The sequence below is a fragment of the Balaenoptera physalus genome (assembly GCF_965194825.1).
Source record: "Balaenoptera physalus genome assembly, chromosome: 17".
NCBI classification, from domain to species: Eukaryota; Metazoa; Chordata; class Mammalia; order Artiodactyla; family Balaenopteridae; genus Balaenoptera; species Balaenoptera physalus.
In genome coordinates this window covers 52864451-52882189 of record NC_138895.1, presented here as the reverse complement: position 1 = coordinate 52882189, position 17739 = coordinate 52864451, and the positions used below count along the sequence as shown (strand labels likewise).

Genomic DNA, 17739 nt, shown 5'->3' with positions numbered 1-17739 from the left:
CTTAATATTACTTTGAAACAATTTTTCAAGTTTTTTTTCAGAAATTGCATTCTCCTAAAAAATAAATTTTCTTTAAAAATAATTTTTTCAGACAATTTATGTAATTGGCAACTAAGAATGAATATCCATTTCCCAAACTTATGTGCTCCTTATTTGCCTTACCTTTGAAAAAGAATTTTTTCATCTATATGTGCACATGTCTTTTTAAGCTCTATTCATACTTCCATTTATTTAAAAATATTTAGTAAACACCTTCCATTTGCTATGCATTGTGCTAAGTCTAGCATAAGGGGTAAAACAACGAGACATGCAGCAGAATGGAGATAAATGCAATATACAAATCACCAGTGTCATATAGGAGAGTACAAAACACTGAAAGAGTATAATAACATCTAATTTAGATTTGGCGGTCAGTAAACACCTCTAAAAAAAGTGATGTTTAAGATGAGAACTGAAATATGCGACTTAAAGGACAGGTAAAGATAAAGGCAGATGAAAAGCATAGGAAAGAGCATTCCAGGAAGAAGTAACAAGATGGTACTGTAAAAAGACTGATGGAACACCAATGTGTCTGAACCAAAAAGATTGAGGGAGAATATGGTGCTAAATGAGACTGGGGAGGCAACACAGACCAGTTTAGAGAGGGCTTCTTATACCATATTAAACATTATGAATTTCATTCACTGAAGGATTTTAAGCAAGATACATGAACTGATTTACATTTTTAAAAGATGAATCTAAATACTAAAGAGAGGTTGGGTTGGAAGACACCATGAGTTAAAAGACAGTTACGGGACTTCCCTAGTGGTGCAGTGGTTAAGAATCCACCTGCGAATGAAGGGGACATGGGTTCGAGCCCTGGTCCGGGAAGATTCCACATGTCACGAGGCAAGTAAGCCCATGTGCCACAACTACTGAGCCCGCGCACCTAGAGCCCGTGCTCCGCGACAAGAGAAGCCACCGCAATGAGAAGCCCGCGCACCGCAATGAAGAGTAGCTCCCACTCGCCGCAATTAGAGAAAGCCCGCGCACAGCAACAAAGACCCAATGCAGCCAAAAATAAATAAATAAATAAATCTATTAAAAAAAAAAAAAGACAGTTGCAATAACTCATGAAACAGGTGATTATGGCTTGAACATAGGTGATGGTAATAGACATGGTAAGAAAGGGAACTGAGAGATGTTTTGGAGGTAGAAATAAGAGTGTTAAGAAGGACAAACATCAAGGATAACTCCCAGGTTTCTGGCATTAACAACTGAACAGAATTAAAGACCATTTATGAGAGGAAGAAGCACTATTTATTAGGTAAGGGAGAGAAAAGAGTTACTTTATTTCATGGAATCTGTGAGATTCATAGATATTAAAATAAAAATATGCATCTTAGAATTTATTAAACATGGTGATTGATTTTGGATGTATTATTCCAAATACCTGTAATTTATTCAGGAAATCAATTGGTTAAATTATAATAGAGCTTAGAAGGAAGGTCTGAGCTGAAGACAAAAATTGGCCATTATTAGCATACAGCCATGAGTAACTTGATCACTGAGGAACAGAGTAAAGTAAGATATGAAGAGGACCCAGATTGAATTCTAACAGAGTTTGAGATGAGAGAGAGAGACTGAGAGCATGCAGAGACAGAAAAGAAGAAAGGAGGGAGAAAGATGGAGGTCTCCAGACCAAAGAGAAAGAGAGTTTCGTAAACAGGAGGGAAAATCAACTACAGAATGATTTCTACACATCACCTAAGATAAGGAACTGAAAATTATGCATTTGATTTGGCAACATTAATATCAGGAAGGATGTTAGAAAAAGCACTCTGGGTAGAATGATGAAATTAAAATCAGACTGAAGGAACTGAAGAGTCAAAGGAAGATGAGGAAGTAGGAAAATTTTATATAGATGAATGGTTCACAAAATCCCTAAACTAGAATAATCAACAGCACCTGGGAATTTGTTAGAAATGCAGATTCTTGGGTACCACCTAGACTTAATCAGAATTTCTAGGTGAGGCCTAGAAATTTGGTTTAACAAGCCTACCAGGTGATTATGATCTCACTGTTTGAGAACAGGAGACAATTCTTTTTTTTTTTTTGACTTTAATAACTTTATTGAGATATAATTCCCATACCATAAAACTCACCCATTTAAAGTGTACAATTCAACAGTTTTTATTATATTCACAGAAGTTTGTTTGTGAAGGACGATGAAGCTGTGCTATTAACATACGCAAAGTTCAATTTGTAGGGGAAAAAATCATTCTTCAACCTGTTAACTAGAGAAGTGCTTCCCAATCCTTTTCACTGCACAAATGACAATTAAGATTTTACGGCTACCCAAAACTCTGAGCGTATCTGTATCTCAGAAAACCTGTAACTCTTTCGAAATACACCACTGTTCCACAACAAAGTATTGATAAATCTCTGAATTGGATTAAATATAATATGGAGACTATAAATAAAATTTTTTGGCTGGTTTATGTGAAGATGCGAGACTTCAGCTTGCAATCTCTCTTCTCCCCGTATGCCTACAAACTACCAAAATTGCGGAAATGTAGTTTTTCCCTCTGTGAATAAATAAGAAATCAGCTGTTTGACCATTTGAAGCTAAAGCAAAAATATCAAACAAACAAAAAAAGTCACATATGGTAGGCCCTCAGTAAATATTTCTTACATGAGTAAATATTAGTGTTACTGTAAGAATTAAATAAGGTAATCAGAACATATAGAATATATATAGAAAATATATAGAAAATAGTCCTGAACTATCAGGACTGCTAATATTTAGATAATAATACTTATCACTTAGTATTCTTATTTTATATAGCTTCAAAGGGCAGAACTAAGATAATAAGATGTTTTTCCTTTAGTAGCAGTCAAAAATGTACTGCTGAACTTTCCAGTTCTAGAACAAGAAATAGAAGACAAAAAGAACAAAATGGAAATTTTAGAACTTTCTGAAAAATGATTGAAATTTAAAAAGCAAATGGATGGGTTCAAGAGCAGAATGGAAAGGACAGAGGAACAACAATGTAATTGAAAATAGAACAGAAATTACCCAATCTGAAAAACAGAGAGAAAATAGACTAAATAATAAAATAAACAGAGCCTCAGGGACTTCGGGGATTATAATATATAATTAAGATAATAAAAGATTCATGTCATTGTAGTTCCAGGAGAGGAGAAAGATGGGGTCAGAAAAAGTATTTGAAGAAATAATGACTGAAAATTTCCCAGATTTGCAAAACATGTAAACCTACTGATTCAAGAAACTACATAAGCCCCCAAACAAGAAATACACAAAGAAATCTGTGCCAAGACACATCACAATCAACCTAAAAACTAAAGACAAACTGTTTTGAAAGAGGCAAGAAAGAAACAACAACTGATCTAAAGGGGAAAGACAATTCCAATGACAGTGATAAAATTTCTCATCAGAAACCTTGGAGGCCAGAAAGAAATGGCACAATATTTTTCAACTGCTGAAATAAAAGAAATGTCAACCCTGAATTGAAACAAAAAAAAGAAGGAACCTGAAAATATCAATAAGGAATAAAGAACGTGGTAAGTAAAAATATGGGTAAATACAATAGGCTTTCCTCCTCCTCTTCAGTTTTCTAAATTATGTTGAAGTTTGAAGCAAAAAGTATACATTGTCTGATATGCCTTTCAACATACATAGAAGAAATATTTAAGATAATTACCTTATAAACAGGGAAAGATACAAGAACTTAAAGTATGTAAGGTTTCTACATCTGTCTAACTAGTAAAATATCAACACCAGCAGGATGTGATAAGTTATACATATGTAACATAGTACCTAGAGCAACCACTAGAAAAAAATCTTTGCAAAGAAATACACTCAAAAACACTACAGATGAATCAAAATGCAATTTTTAAAAAAAAGCTCAAATAACTCATAGAAAGACAAGAAACAGAAAGCAAAAATAAAAAACGGAACAAACAGAAAACAAAAAAGAAAATGGCAAACAAGAAAAATGCAGACCAATTCCCTCATAAATACAGACACATAAATCCTTAACAGAATATTAGCAAATATAATTCAGCAATATATAAAAAGAATTATACACTCTGACCAAATGGTGTTTATTGCTAGAATGCAAGGCTGGTTGAATATTAAAAATCAATGTAAGCTATCACATTCACAAGTTACAAAAGAAAAAATATCATGATCCTATTCATTGATGCAGAAAAAATTCATGCTTAAAAAAAAAAAAACTCACAGAAAGCAAGGAATGAGGAGAACTTGCTCAAATAAATAAAGGACATCAACCAAAAACCTAGTTAAGATCGTACTTAAGGCAAAAGTCAAAATGCTTTATGTGACGAGAAATTTCACAAAAATGAATATCTTTATTTGTAACAGCCAAAAAGTGGAAACAAACAAAATGTCCTTTAATAGGCAAATGGCTAAACAAACTGTGTTATATCCATACCATGGAATAATACTAATAAAAAGGAAAAAACTATTGATACATACAACATAGATGCACCTCAGGGGTAACATGCTGAATGAAAAAGAAAATAACAAAATATCACATACCATACTATATGATTTCATTTATATAGTATAAATGATAAAATTATAGAAATGGAGAATAAATTAGTGGTTAGCAGAGGTTAGGGATAGGGTGGGGAGGGAGGAAGGTGTTACTAAATATAAAGTGACAGCATAAGGAAGATCTCTGTGATGGTAGAGTAGCTCTGTATCTTTGTAACAGTGGTACTTACATGAATCCATATATGTGATGTCACAAACCTATACAAACGCATTGTTCCAATGTCAATTTCCTGGTTTTGATATTGTTCTATAGTTAAACAAGATGTAACCATTGGGGGAAACTAGGTAAAGGGCACATGGGATCTCTATGTACTATCTTTGCAATTTCCTGCAAATTTATAATTATTTTGAAATTAAAAGTTAAAAATAATGTGTTGCTGCTTTCATAGGTATTGATAATCCCATCACTGGAAGTGTTCAAAGAAAAGCTGGAGTACCACTTGTTAGCATGGTATAGAGAAGAATCAGTGTAATAAAGTTACATTAAAAGAGCACTAAATCCTACTGAACTCTGATATTCAGTGATTCTATTAGTTTGAATTAAACACATTTAAATATAAAACCTGGTTAAAAATAATCAAAAGATTCACATCTTAGGCTAAGATTTTCTCCTTCACTTATCTCTACTGCAAAATATAAACTAACCCAATAGTACGTGTGTCTGTGTCATGTTGTGTTTGATGCACAGAGGATAAAAAGTTCAGATATTCTATTTATAACATTTTCCCTACAGTCATTAAATAAATGCAAGAGTTTATAAACTGTTTTATGTCACAGTTTTTCATTTGTTTAGGTTAATAAATGTTTTCAATTAAATCACATACTATACAAACGTATTCTTCAACATCTTTATTTTTAACTTAATCATGTTTATAAAGTCACAGCATGTTGCAACAGAAAGAGTTTTATAGCTGAAGCCACAAAACCTATGTTAAAGTATTGGCTCCACTCCTTACTAACTTTATGACTTGGGCAAATCACGTAATACATTAGGCCTCATTTACTCATTTGTATAAAAAGAGATTAATCGTGATATTTCACAGATTGTTGAGAGGCTTAAGTAAGATAATGGTCATGAAAGTGTTTGGCAAATTATAGAGTCATACCAATGTTGATGGTGTCATGACCATCTTCATCATTATTAAAGTAACATAATCATAACTTTCATTCTAAATAGATAGGGGAAATTTATCTATGGCCCTTTTATTATTCCTCTCATTTTTCTTCTTGGTATTTTACTTTCTTCCTCAGCTTGTCAGGCTATTTGAGTTGGCATTTTCCAACAGGAAACACTACTTCTGCAAAATGTTAATAGGCTTGAGTGATATAAAGGTCCTCTAGTCAAATAAGCTTAGAAAACTCTGGATTAAATGTAATTAAATAGATTTCTTGAGTGCAGAATTTTTCCTATAGTAATGACAATATGCTTCTTTACAAGAATTATGTAACCTACAGTTTCCACAAACTTATTTGGAACACTAACCTTTCCCGTAGGACAAGTGTTCCAGGAACTATATTTTGATACATAACGTTGAAACCTTCCTGGAGGGTCATTTTTCCTAAGAAAGCCATTAAAACTGATCATAAGGCTTAAGACCTTCAAGGGAAATATTCAGTATTAAGGGAGACTAATAGCCCAAGTTAAAAAAAGAAAAAAAAGTTATATATTGGGAATATTATCAAAGGCAATGGTTTTCAAACTATGTTCCATGGAGTTGCTTCAGAGACAACTATTGGGGTGAGTGTGGAGAACTGAGTCTAAAATGGTGCCCATAATCCCCACCTCATAGTGTTCATGCCTTTGTAAAGGATCTGTGACTTGCTCCTAATCAAGGTGGTGGAATGGCATAGTGATGGAATGTCACTCTCATGATATTGTTAAAATATCCACCCTAGCTAGTCAACTTGCTCTAAGCCTCCTTTGCTTGCTTGATGAAGTAAGCAGCCCACGTGGCAAGGAACAGCAGGCAGTCTTTAGGAACGATGGGCACCATCTAGAAGTTCAAGTTGCATCCAATCACAAAGATATGAATTCTGCCAACAATCTGATTGAACCTGAAATTAGATTCTTCCCCCATCAAGCCTCCAGAAACACAGCCCAGGCAACAACCTGATTGTAGCTTGAGATCCTAAGCAGAATACTCAGTGAAGCCATGCTGAGACTCCTGAACAACAGAAATTGTAAGGTGGTAAACATGTGTTGTTTTAAGCCACTAAGTTTGTGGTAATGTGCTCCTAATGCATTGCCAGCTCTGAAAGCAGCAGATTTTAAAGACAGGGACCAAACCATAAAAGTCAGTAGATCTAAAGGGCCAGATACGCTTCAACCAACTCTCAAGTTCCAAAACAAAACCAAGGTTAGCTAAAATGTAATATTTGAAATAGGAAGGTAAATTATTCTCCATAATTAGCTTATCTTTAAACATCTTGCTCCTTTGGTATTACCAGTGTATTCTTCTTTAATAACAAGTGACTGATTAAATGATTGTATAGATTACACACATCAGAATTCATTTTAATGATTACACAGTATGAAACTGTTTAGGATCTGTGGGTGTAAATAGGACCTCAAGAAACTTACATTCAAGAAAGGTAGACAGACAGGTAAAATATACGACAGCACAGCTTAGTGTAACATATCTTAATATATATCCATGCTATCCTATTTCATTACAGCTAAGTTGCTATCAATTAAAATATGCACAATTATTTTATATATCACTAGAAAGGAAAAAATGCTACCATTAAACGATGCCAAGCATTTGATGTCAAAAAGAATTTATGTTTTCAAAATGTTATAATGTGAAAAAAATTTGCTTCTTAGTATGAAAAAACTATGGCATTTCATGAAAAATGTTGATTTTTCAGAAAGGGGAGAAATTTTTTAAAACTTAAGAAATGCTTCACTATAGAGGTGATATTTAAACTGTACCTTGAGAGATGCAGTAAGATTTTACTTATTGGCGGATTTTACTTTCTTAGAGGAAAACAACTGGACAATCCTGGCAGAGAAAAGAGAATATATCAAACTACTGCTGCCAATATAAATATATATAATATGTTTGGGAAATGGCAGGTAGTAGATTAACAAGTAACCTTTTCCTAGACCTGTAATTGGATATTGTTTCATGATATGGATCAGTAGTTCTCAACCACTATGTTGTAACACAGTTGTAAAGTGTGTCACAAGTAATGTTACTACTGATAAAGTGACATAGTTTACAAACCAATTTTTAAAAGAGTAAATTTTAAATTAGAATAATTTCAACTTTGCATCTATATTAATGTAAATCCCAGTTAATGTCTTAAGTGAGAGGGAAAGGAAAGGAGTAAAACTACCAAAAGAAATTAGAAATTGCCCATCAGTAGGAAAGCATTAAGGCCTGAGTATGAATTATGTTTCATATTGTAAAAAATGTTTGGGAATAGTTGATCTTTATTATCAATTCACATAACTAATTTCATCAGATGTAAGACAACATTGATTGCTTTATGTATTACCAAGGGAAAAAAATAAAATGCTGCCAATTCTGTCCTAATTTCAGAGATGATAAAACTGTGGGGGAAATGTGTAGATTTGATGAAATACTATACTTAATCCTGGGAGCTACTCAAAGAGAATTATGAATCAGAAGACAAGAATCAAAATCCAGGCCGTGAACTGGATTATGACCTGAAGCCAATCATTTTACAAAGCGAACCATTTTGCAAAGATCCTTTCCCTTCTAATACAGTGTGATTAGTGAATAAAAGACTGATTGAATAACTATACATGATAACCTGCTATGGTATCACTGCCACCCTAAGGTACTTATCCAGAATTGAGGCCTCATTTCAGGTTTTATTTAATAATAATAATGACACTTATTGAGTACTTACTCTGTGCCAGGAATTGGGATAAACACTTGAGTGGATTGTATTTTCCAAAGGTGGCTACACCATTACACACCCCATTCCACATGTTCTTCTTAAAATGTGACAATGACATTCCTCTACTGAGAGGACAATGTCTATATTCCCTCCCCTTGAACCTAGGAGGATCTAGGACCAACAGAATGTGGTAGAAGTAACACTTCTGTCTTCTGAGGCTAGGTTTAAAAGGACAGCATGGTTTATTCCTGAGTCTCTCTCTCGGGACACATACCTTGGGAGCTGTGAATCCATGTGTAAGAAATACACATATCTAGAGAAAAACACAAAACCACACTAACTAGTCACCATGAAAACTTGTAAACACTAATTCCAGGTAAGCTCTTATTGCTTCCAGGTAATTGTACTACATTTCCTTAATTCATTATCATCTCCATTCTCCTAGAAAAGAATTTCACATTTTTTCTATCCATAGAACTTTAACCTCCTCCCCTGATCCTGATTCTCAGATAATGGTCCTGCTACCTTTTCCATTTCCAGAAAAAAAGAAAAAAATTAGACGAGACATTCCACACTAAATACGGTTTAGAACCAACCATATTTATCAACCAACATGCATCCATTTTCATTTCTGCCTTCCTTCCTATTATTATAAACACACTGCTTCTGTCCCTTTAGCAAGTCACCCCACCTACTAATGCACTAAATCCTATCATCTTTCATTACTTAAGGATAAGGTTCAAACGATTGTGTTCTCTCTCTCCAGCATCAACAAATTTCCCCTTGCTATCACTGCTATGAGAATACAGACAATGCTGTCTTATCTCCTATCTTTTAAAAATCCCACTCTCTAGCCACCAATTCCTTTATTGTTCTTGTTCCTCTCTACAGCAAAACTCCCCAAAAGAGCTGTCTCTACTATTTCCGATTCCTTCCTTTCCTTTTTTTCTTGAGCCCACTTCAGACTTCCAGCTCCACCACTACACTAAAAGTGCTCCTGTCAAGGTCACCAACACCAGCAATCTGTTCCTGCATTGCTAAATCTAGTGGTTAATGATCAATCAATCCTCATCGAATTTGACTCCTAAGCAACAACTGACACACTCAATACTTCTTTTATTTTTTTTAATCTTTATTGGAGTATAATTGCCTTACAATGGTGTGTTAGTTCCTGCTGTATAACAAAGTGAATCAGCTATATGTATACATATATCCCCATATCCCCTCCCTCTTGCGTCTCCCTCTCACCCTCTCTATCCCACCCCTCTAAGTGGTCACAAAGCACCGAGCTGATCTCCCCTTGAAATCCTTTCTTTAGTTGGATTCTGGGATATCACTTTCCTCCTGGTTTTCCCCCTACTTCACTGGCCAGTTAGTCTCAATTTCTTTGGCTGGCTTTTTCTCATCCTCTTCTAATTGTGGGAGTATTCCCCGGGTTAATCTCTTCTTTTTCCTAGAAACATACTCCCCTAGTAGTCTCTTCCAGCTGCCTGGCTTTAAATATCATACATATATTGATGACTTCCAAATGTATGTATCCAAACCTAACCATGCCAGTGAGCTCCAGATTAGTATATCTGCTAGGTTACTTACCACCTCCACTAGATATCTAATAGGAAAATCGAACAATATGTACGAAACTGAACGGCTGATCCTCCCTGCGCTCTCGCAAAAATCTGTGTCTGCCACAATTTCCTTATGTTAATTAATGGCGACTCTTTGCTTCAATTTGCTTAGGCAAAAATCTTTGCAGTAATCCTTAACTTACTCCTCTCCTACTGTCACACCCATCTCTAAACCATCAGAAAATTCTGCTGCCTGTACTTCCAAAATATATCCAAAATCTGACTACCTCTCTTCACTTCCACTACTACCAAGTTGGTACAAACAACCATCATCTCTCATTAGGTATTGGATTAGCCACCTAACTGGTCTCCCTGAATTCATCTCTGCCCTTCTCAAATCTGTTTTCAACACAGCATCAAGAGTACTCTTCAAAAGGTAAATCAGATGAAGTCATCTGGCTTCTCATCTCACTTAGAATGAAAGTCAAAGTTCTTGCAATGACTTACAAAGCCCTACATGATCTGGCGTCTTACTACTTCTTTGACCTCAGGAAATTTGCCTGTTTTTTGTTTGTTTCTTTAACTGCTGTTGCCTCTGGCACACATGGAAGTGCCTGGAACACAAAAATTAATTGAATAAATTAGTTGATGAACTAAAATATCAAGTCCCCATTTTCACACTTCTTTATGCAGTGGAGTCTCTTTCCTAACAGAACTCCCTAATATAAAAGTGATTAAGAGCAAAATTCGGTTGAAACAAAGTGGAAGATCCCAGATAGTCACCCATGCTCTCTGACGTTCTTCAGCAGTTCCTGAAACATTACCACAGAAATCTGGTGCTCTGGTTTTGGTATCAGGGTGATGGTGGTCTCATAGAATGAGTTTGGGAGTGTTCCTTCCTCTGCAATTGTTTGGAAGAGTTTGAGAAGGATGGGTGTTAGCTCTTCTCTAAATGTTTGATACAATGCACCTGTGAAACCATCTGGTCCTGGACTTTTGTTTGTTGGAAGATTTTTAATCACAATTTCAATTTCATTACTTGTGATTGGTTTATTCATATTTTCTATTTCTTCCTGGTTCAGTCTTGGAAGGTTATACCTTTCTAAGAATTTGTCCATTTCTTCCAGGTTGTCCATTTTATTGGCAAAGAGTTGCTTATAGTAGTCTCTTAAGATGCTTTGTATTTCTGCGGTGTCCATTGTAAATTACAGACCAATTTACAATGAATATAGATGCAAAAATCCCTAACAAAATACTAGCAAACAGAATCCAACAACACATTAAAAGGATCACACACCATGATCAAGTGGGACTTATCCCACGGATGCAAGGATTCTTCAATATACGTAAATCAATCAATGTGAAGCACCATATTAACAAATTGAAGAATAAAAACCAAATGATCATCTCAATAGATTCAGAAAAAGCTTTTGACAAAATTCAACACCCATTTATGATAAAAACTCTCCAGAAAGTGGGCATAGAGGGAACCTACCTCAACATAATAAAGGCCATATACAACAAACCCACAGTAAACATCATTCTCAATGGTGAAAAACTGAAAGCATTTCCTCTAAGATCAGGAACAAGATGAGGATGTCCACTCTCGCCATTATTATTCAACATGGTTTTGGAAGTCCTAGCCACAGCAATCAGAGAAGAAAAAGAAATAAAAGGAATATAAATTGGAAAAGAATAAGTTAAACTGTCACTGTTTGCAGATGACATGATACTATACATGGAGAATCCTAAAGATGCCACCAGAAAACTACTAGAGCTAATCAATGAATTTGGTAAAGTTGCAGGATACAAAATTAATGCACAGAAATTCTTGCATTCCTATACACTAACAACGAAAGATCAGAAAGAGAAATTAAGGAAATAATCTCATTTACCATTGCAACAAAAAGAATAAAGTACCTAGGAATAAACATACCTAAGGAGGTAAAAGACCTGTACTCAGAAAACTATAAGACACTGATGAAAGAAATTAAAGATGATACAAACAGATGGAGAGATATACCATGTTGTTGGATTGGAAGAATCAATATTGTGAAAATGTCTATACTACCCAAAGCAATCTACAGATTCAATGTAATCCCTATCAAATTACCAGTGGCATTTTTTACAGAACTAGAACAAAAAATCTTAAAATTTGTATGGAGACACAGAAGACCCTGAATAGCCAAAGCAGTCTTGAGGGGAAAAAACAGAGCTGGAGGAATCAGTCTCCCTGACTTCAGACTATACTACAAAGCTACGGTAATCAAGACAATATGGTACTGGCACAAAAACAGAAATATAGAACAATGGAACAGGATAGAAAGCCCAGAGATAAACCCACGCACCTATGGTCAAAACTAATCTATGACGAAGGAGGCAAGGATATACAATGGAGAAAAGACAGTCTCTGCAATAAGTGGTGCTGGGAAAACTGGACAGCTACATGTAAAAGAATGAAATTAGAACACTCCCTAACACCCTACACAAAAATAAACTCAAAATGGATTAGAGACGAAAATGTAAGACCGGACACTATAAAACTCTTAGAGGAAAACATAGGAAGAACACTTTTTCACATAAATCACAGCAAGATTTTTTTGATCCACCTCCTAGAGGAATAGAAATAAAAACAAAAATAAACAAATGGGGCCTAATGAAACTTAAAAGCTTTGCACAGCAAAGGAAACTACAAACAAGACGAAAAGACAACCCTCAGGATGGGAGAAAATATTTGCAAACCAATCAACAGACAAAGGATTAATCTCCAAAATATATAAACAGCTCATGCAGCTCAATATTAAATAAACAACCCAATCAAAAAATGGGCAGAAGACTTAAATGGACATTTCTCCAAAGAAGACATACAGGTGGCCAAGAAGCACATGAAAAGCTGCTCAACATCACTAATTATTAGAGAAATGCAAATCAAAACTACAATGAGGTATCACCTCACCCCAGTTAGAATGGGCATCATCAGAAAATCTACAAACAACAAATGCTGGAGAGGGTGTGGAGAAAAGGGAACCCTCTTGCACTGTTAGTGAGAATGTAAATTGATACAGCCAGTATGGAGAACAGTATGGAGGTTCCTTAAAAAACTAAAAATAGAATTACCATATGACCCAGCAATCCCACTACTGGGCATATACCCAGAGAAAACCATAATTCAAAAAGACACATACACCCCAATGTTCATGGCAGCACTATTTACAATAGCCAGGTCATGGAAGCAACCTAAATGCCCATCGACAGATGAATGGATAAAGAAGATGTGGTACATATATACAATGGAATATTACTCAGCCATAAAAGAGAACAAAATTGAGTTATTTGTAGTGAGGTGGATGGATCTAGAGACTGTCATACACAGTGAAGTAAGTCAGAAAGAGAAAAACAAATATCGTATATTAACACATATATGTGGAACCTAGAAAAGTGGTACAGATGAACCAGTTTGCAGGGCAGAAATAGAGACACAGATGTAGAGAACAAATGTATGGACACCAAGGGGGGAAAGCTGGGGGCGGGTGGTGGTAGTGGTGGTGGGATGAATTGGGAGATTGGGATTGACATATATACACTAGTATGTATAAAAGATAACTAATAAGAAACTGCTGTATAAAAAGAAATAAAATAAAATTCAAAAAAAAGAAAAAGAAATCTGGTGCTCTATTTGGCATAGTTTTTAACACACTGAGTCTATTTTCTTTATTTTTGAGTGGAAATTAAAGACCAGAAAGTTAAATTACCTTCCTAAGATTACAATGGGATCACTGGCAAAGCCTTGAAAAGAACCTGGTGTGTGTATTTTCAACCCATTGCTCTAATATACCACATTGCTTCTCTCTAAAAAAGGATAATTAATAAACCTATCAACCACATTAGCTCCTCAAAGGCTTATTAATTTCTTAAGGAAAGGAAATGTCTTTCTTCATCTTTGCCCCACTCCAATGTCAAGCAGTGCCTGGCAAATAGTCAGTACTCCATAAAAATTGTTCTTACTGACATAATGGTTATACTCCAATGTGTAGAATGACCACCTATCCCCATCCGATACCTGCTTTGTTCTCCTGGAAAATTCTATTCAACCTTCAAAACCCAATGCACATAGCAACTCCTCTGTCAAGTCCTTCCTCATAAGTCAAGGCAGAATTATCGGTACCTTCTCTAAATTACATCGATGTCTCGTATTAAATTATTTCATATCTAACATATTGTATTCCTCTTGTTTGCTTACATGCTTCTCTCTCAAGCAGAGATCACGCTGTACTCATCTTACACATAACACTTAGCACAGCATCAGGCACACAATAGGCATGGAATACATTTTTTTCCTACTGAATTAAACTGTATTAAACAGAATTTGAGAGTGAGGTTTGAGAAAATATCGGTATTATTATCTGTATTTTATGGAAGTTTAAGCAGAAATATGCTTTCTTTCACATCACCATATGTTTTATCAGTTAAACTAGATTCTTATCAAACTCATCATATCTGAAACCTATCAGTTATTTCTCTTTAATGACTTTTGCATTAATTCTAATTTTCGTTTCTCTTCTGCTAATCTTTACTTGGCATTTACAATTTGAATATCAATCATTTGATTTGGGTCTTCACTCTTACAAATATTTTAAAAATCATGTTTATACAATTTTTAACTACTGGAAACCACTACAAAATAGAATAAAAACAGGAAAAAATATTAGCAAATGTTAAGCATGCTTTCCTAAATGAATATCTTTTCATAATAAGACAATGAGTTTTAATGGGTTCTATCAGTTATAATTCATAAAACTAAATAGTTATAGTTTTTTTCTGAACAAATTTAAAAGCTTTCCAACACCTAACGCAGTCAAGGCTATTATTAATAAATAAAATGTAAATTCAAACATAGAATGGTGGCATTATGTACTTCTAATACTAGTTACTTAATATAATTAAAATTGTGTGAGGTAATCAAGCTGATATTAAAAGTCTTGCATCATGGGGAAATTCACACTTAAATACAATCTTAATTTCATATAAAGTCTATCAAAAGGGAATCTGCAGGGGAGGGGGTGAAGGGGAATGGGCATTTGGTTGTACAACATATTTTCCTTTTCTGTGTAGTTCTCAAGGTAGCTTAATATTAAACAAAAAGTACCTACACTAGCCCTTCTAATTTTCTAGCATTAGAAGTATTTAATTAATAGAATCTGTTCCTCGATGTGTGATTTAAACAAAATAGATTAATATTATAAAGGTGGGCTGGATTAAAAGAAAAGGATACACAATTTATGAGCCTACCTGAAATATAACAAATCTTGACTGAAGGCACCACACAAAAGTGTTAAGTGCATGAAGTGGGGGTAGACAACAGAGGAGCAAAAGAGAAAGAGATGGGGAACAGGAAAGCCTCAGTGGGAAGCAGAGAGATACAGAGAAAAATAGGAAGAACAGAGGGGGAGACAGAGCATGTGGTGGGGGCATATGAACCAGCTCAGCAAAAGGGTAATAAAAGAAGCAAAGTGCAATGACAAGTAATTTTTCCAAATATAGCTAAGCATAATTGGATCACAGAAACAACTGCAGTTGTCTCAAAATAAATTAGATGCAGACTATTTAGCCAGCATTTAGTTTATTTTTGTTTACTACTTCATTCAAATAAATCTGTCAAAGTGAATGTCAAACTTCTCAATCAATAGAAGTTAACCAATGGTCAGAATATGCTATTGATACCTACATTTGAATATACTTGCCTGGCCTGTAATTCAAAATCAAAGTTGTCTTATTTAAAGATGGTACACATTTTCACTACAAATAAATGTATTCCAATATAGCAGTTTGGTAATATCAACACCACACTGTTGATATGCATTCATTTCAGTTTTTAATAAATAAGCAGAAAAGGGAAAAATTTTATACAGCATACCTTAAAAAGCATTTATTATTTTATATAATATTTGCAAACGAATATTTAAATCAGAGATCTTAATTCATTATTGTTACTGACATTTTGGAGACGAAAAGTTTCCTTTAGAAATTTTTATTTTGTGCTGGTGGCCATTTTACACTATAATGGAATCCCTCTTTTGTGCAGAGTAGCATTGCATATGACAAAATAAAGATAAATCAACTAGGAGACTGCTTGCTATATTTTGATATCAACATTTTAAAAAAATGTTTTGCATCTATTGGATGTAGTAATCACTTAAGTAGCCTGTCAAAAGTTTTCTCAAGTAATGAATTGTCCTATTAGATTCCATTAAAACGTCAGTCTTGAGAAATTTCTTGAAAGGACTGTTACACGTTAAATGCTTATTTCCAGCTTGTAAAGATTCTGGAAGGCTATGTGATCTGGGTAAGGCATGCATATCAAAAGGAGATAGTAAATGAATGACTAGTTTAATTTTATTTGAATTTTAATGCAAATATAAAGATGAAGCATAAAGCATAAAAAAAGTCAACACCCTAGAAAATCTGATGGTGTTGTTAGGAAAATGTTATGGGGAAATGAATGTTGTTATAAAGTAAATAAAGGTTTTTTTTCACATTTTTTAGGCATTAAGCATGATCTACCTAATGCATAAGATTATATTCACAATATTTTTTGATATGTACTCTGAGAGTGCACGGTGGATGATCACTGAAGATGGAATACAGTAAGACAACTTAGTTAACAGTTTCCTTTTTCATTTTTATTACATAAACATTATAGCCATAGTAATGAAATTCTACTTTAAAATTTTTTTTACAAACTGTTGCCCCCCAAACTTCTAATATATCCCTATTTCTTTCTAGTTCTATATGCATATCTCATTTTAACATAGCAGACATAACTTTTAATTCAGCTTCTAAAATAAGTTTACATTATAGCCTGGATAATTTTCCTTGTTACCATAGCCTCCATAATTATCAAAACTTCAAATAGATTTTAGTGATATGGTAACTAATTTTTAACAACCTGTTTTCTAGGGAGAAAACAGGTCCTGCTTTGTAACATTTGTCTACTTCCATAGTGCAAATACTTTCACTTAAGCCAATTTTGAACTACCAACAGTATGTCACTGAATGTGGAATTGGGAAGAGATGCACACAACTGGTTCTCACAAGTTGGTATCAACCAGCTCCAGCACATTATTTTTGTAGAGTTGAGTTTTCTCCAGTTTTGCACTATTATAACCCTTACAATGAATACTTTTGGCAGGCATAATTGGTTCTCTACCCAACAATTACCTCCTATCCCCTTAGAACTGTGAACTCAAAGCCAATCTTGATAATTCTAACTCCATTGCCAGCGATTATTTAGGAACTGGCATGAGTAACAATTATGGCCCAAAAAACACATGAAGAAGTATAAAGAGGAAGCTTCTAGAAAAGTTTCTCTCAGTTTCAGAAGGGTATTTGAGTACAGGATGCTTAAAATTGTTATATCCCTCTTGTAAACACAAGGGGACAATACTCAGAACAAAATCTTAGTGGATGTTGTTGTATACCACCCGTACGAACCCCTCAGAACTGCACTCATTCCTCAAGCTGCCCCAAGTGTGGCATGCTCAGTGCTCATAGCTGAGTCCCTTACCCAAGAAGTTATGCTCCCTCCCCAGGGGGCAGCCATATGGAGCCCTCCTGGCCCCTGCCTCAGTTAGGTCATCTCTGAAGATCTACACCAGCTTCAAACTCCTGTGGGATTGGTTGAGGTACCTGTTCACAATTTAACTTCCTCTTCAAAGTCTTTCT

General features: G+C 34.7%; 1 protein-coding gene across 33 annotated transcripts in view; it reads right to left on the bottom strand.

Annotated features, from left to right (window-relative positions):
- RIMS2 (regulating synaptic membrane exocytosis 2) overlaps positions 1-17739 on the bottom strand; it is a 596173-nt gene that overhangs the window by 280443 nt on the left and 297991 nt on the right. The window lies entirely within an intron of this gene.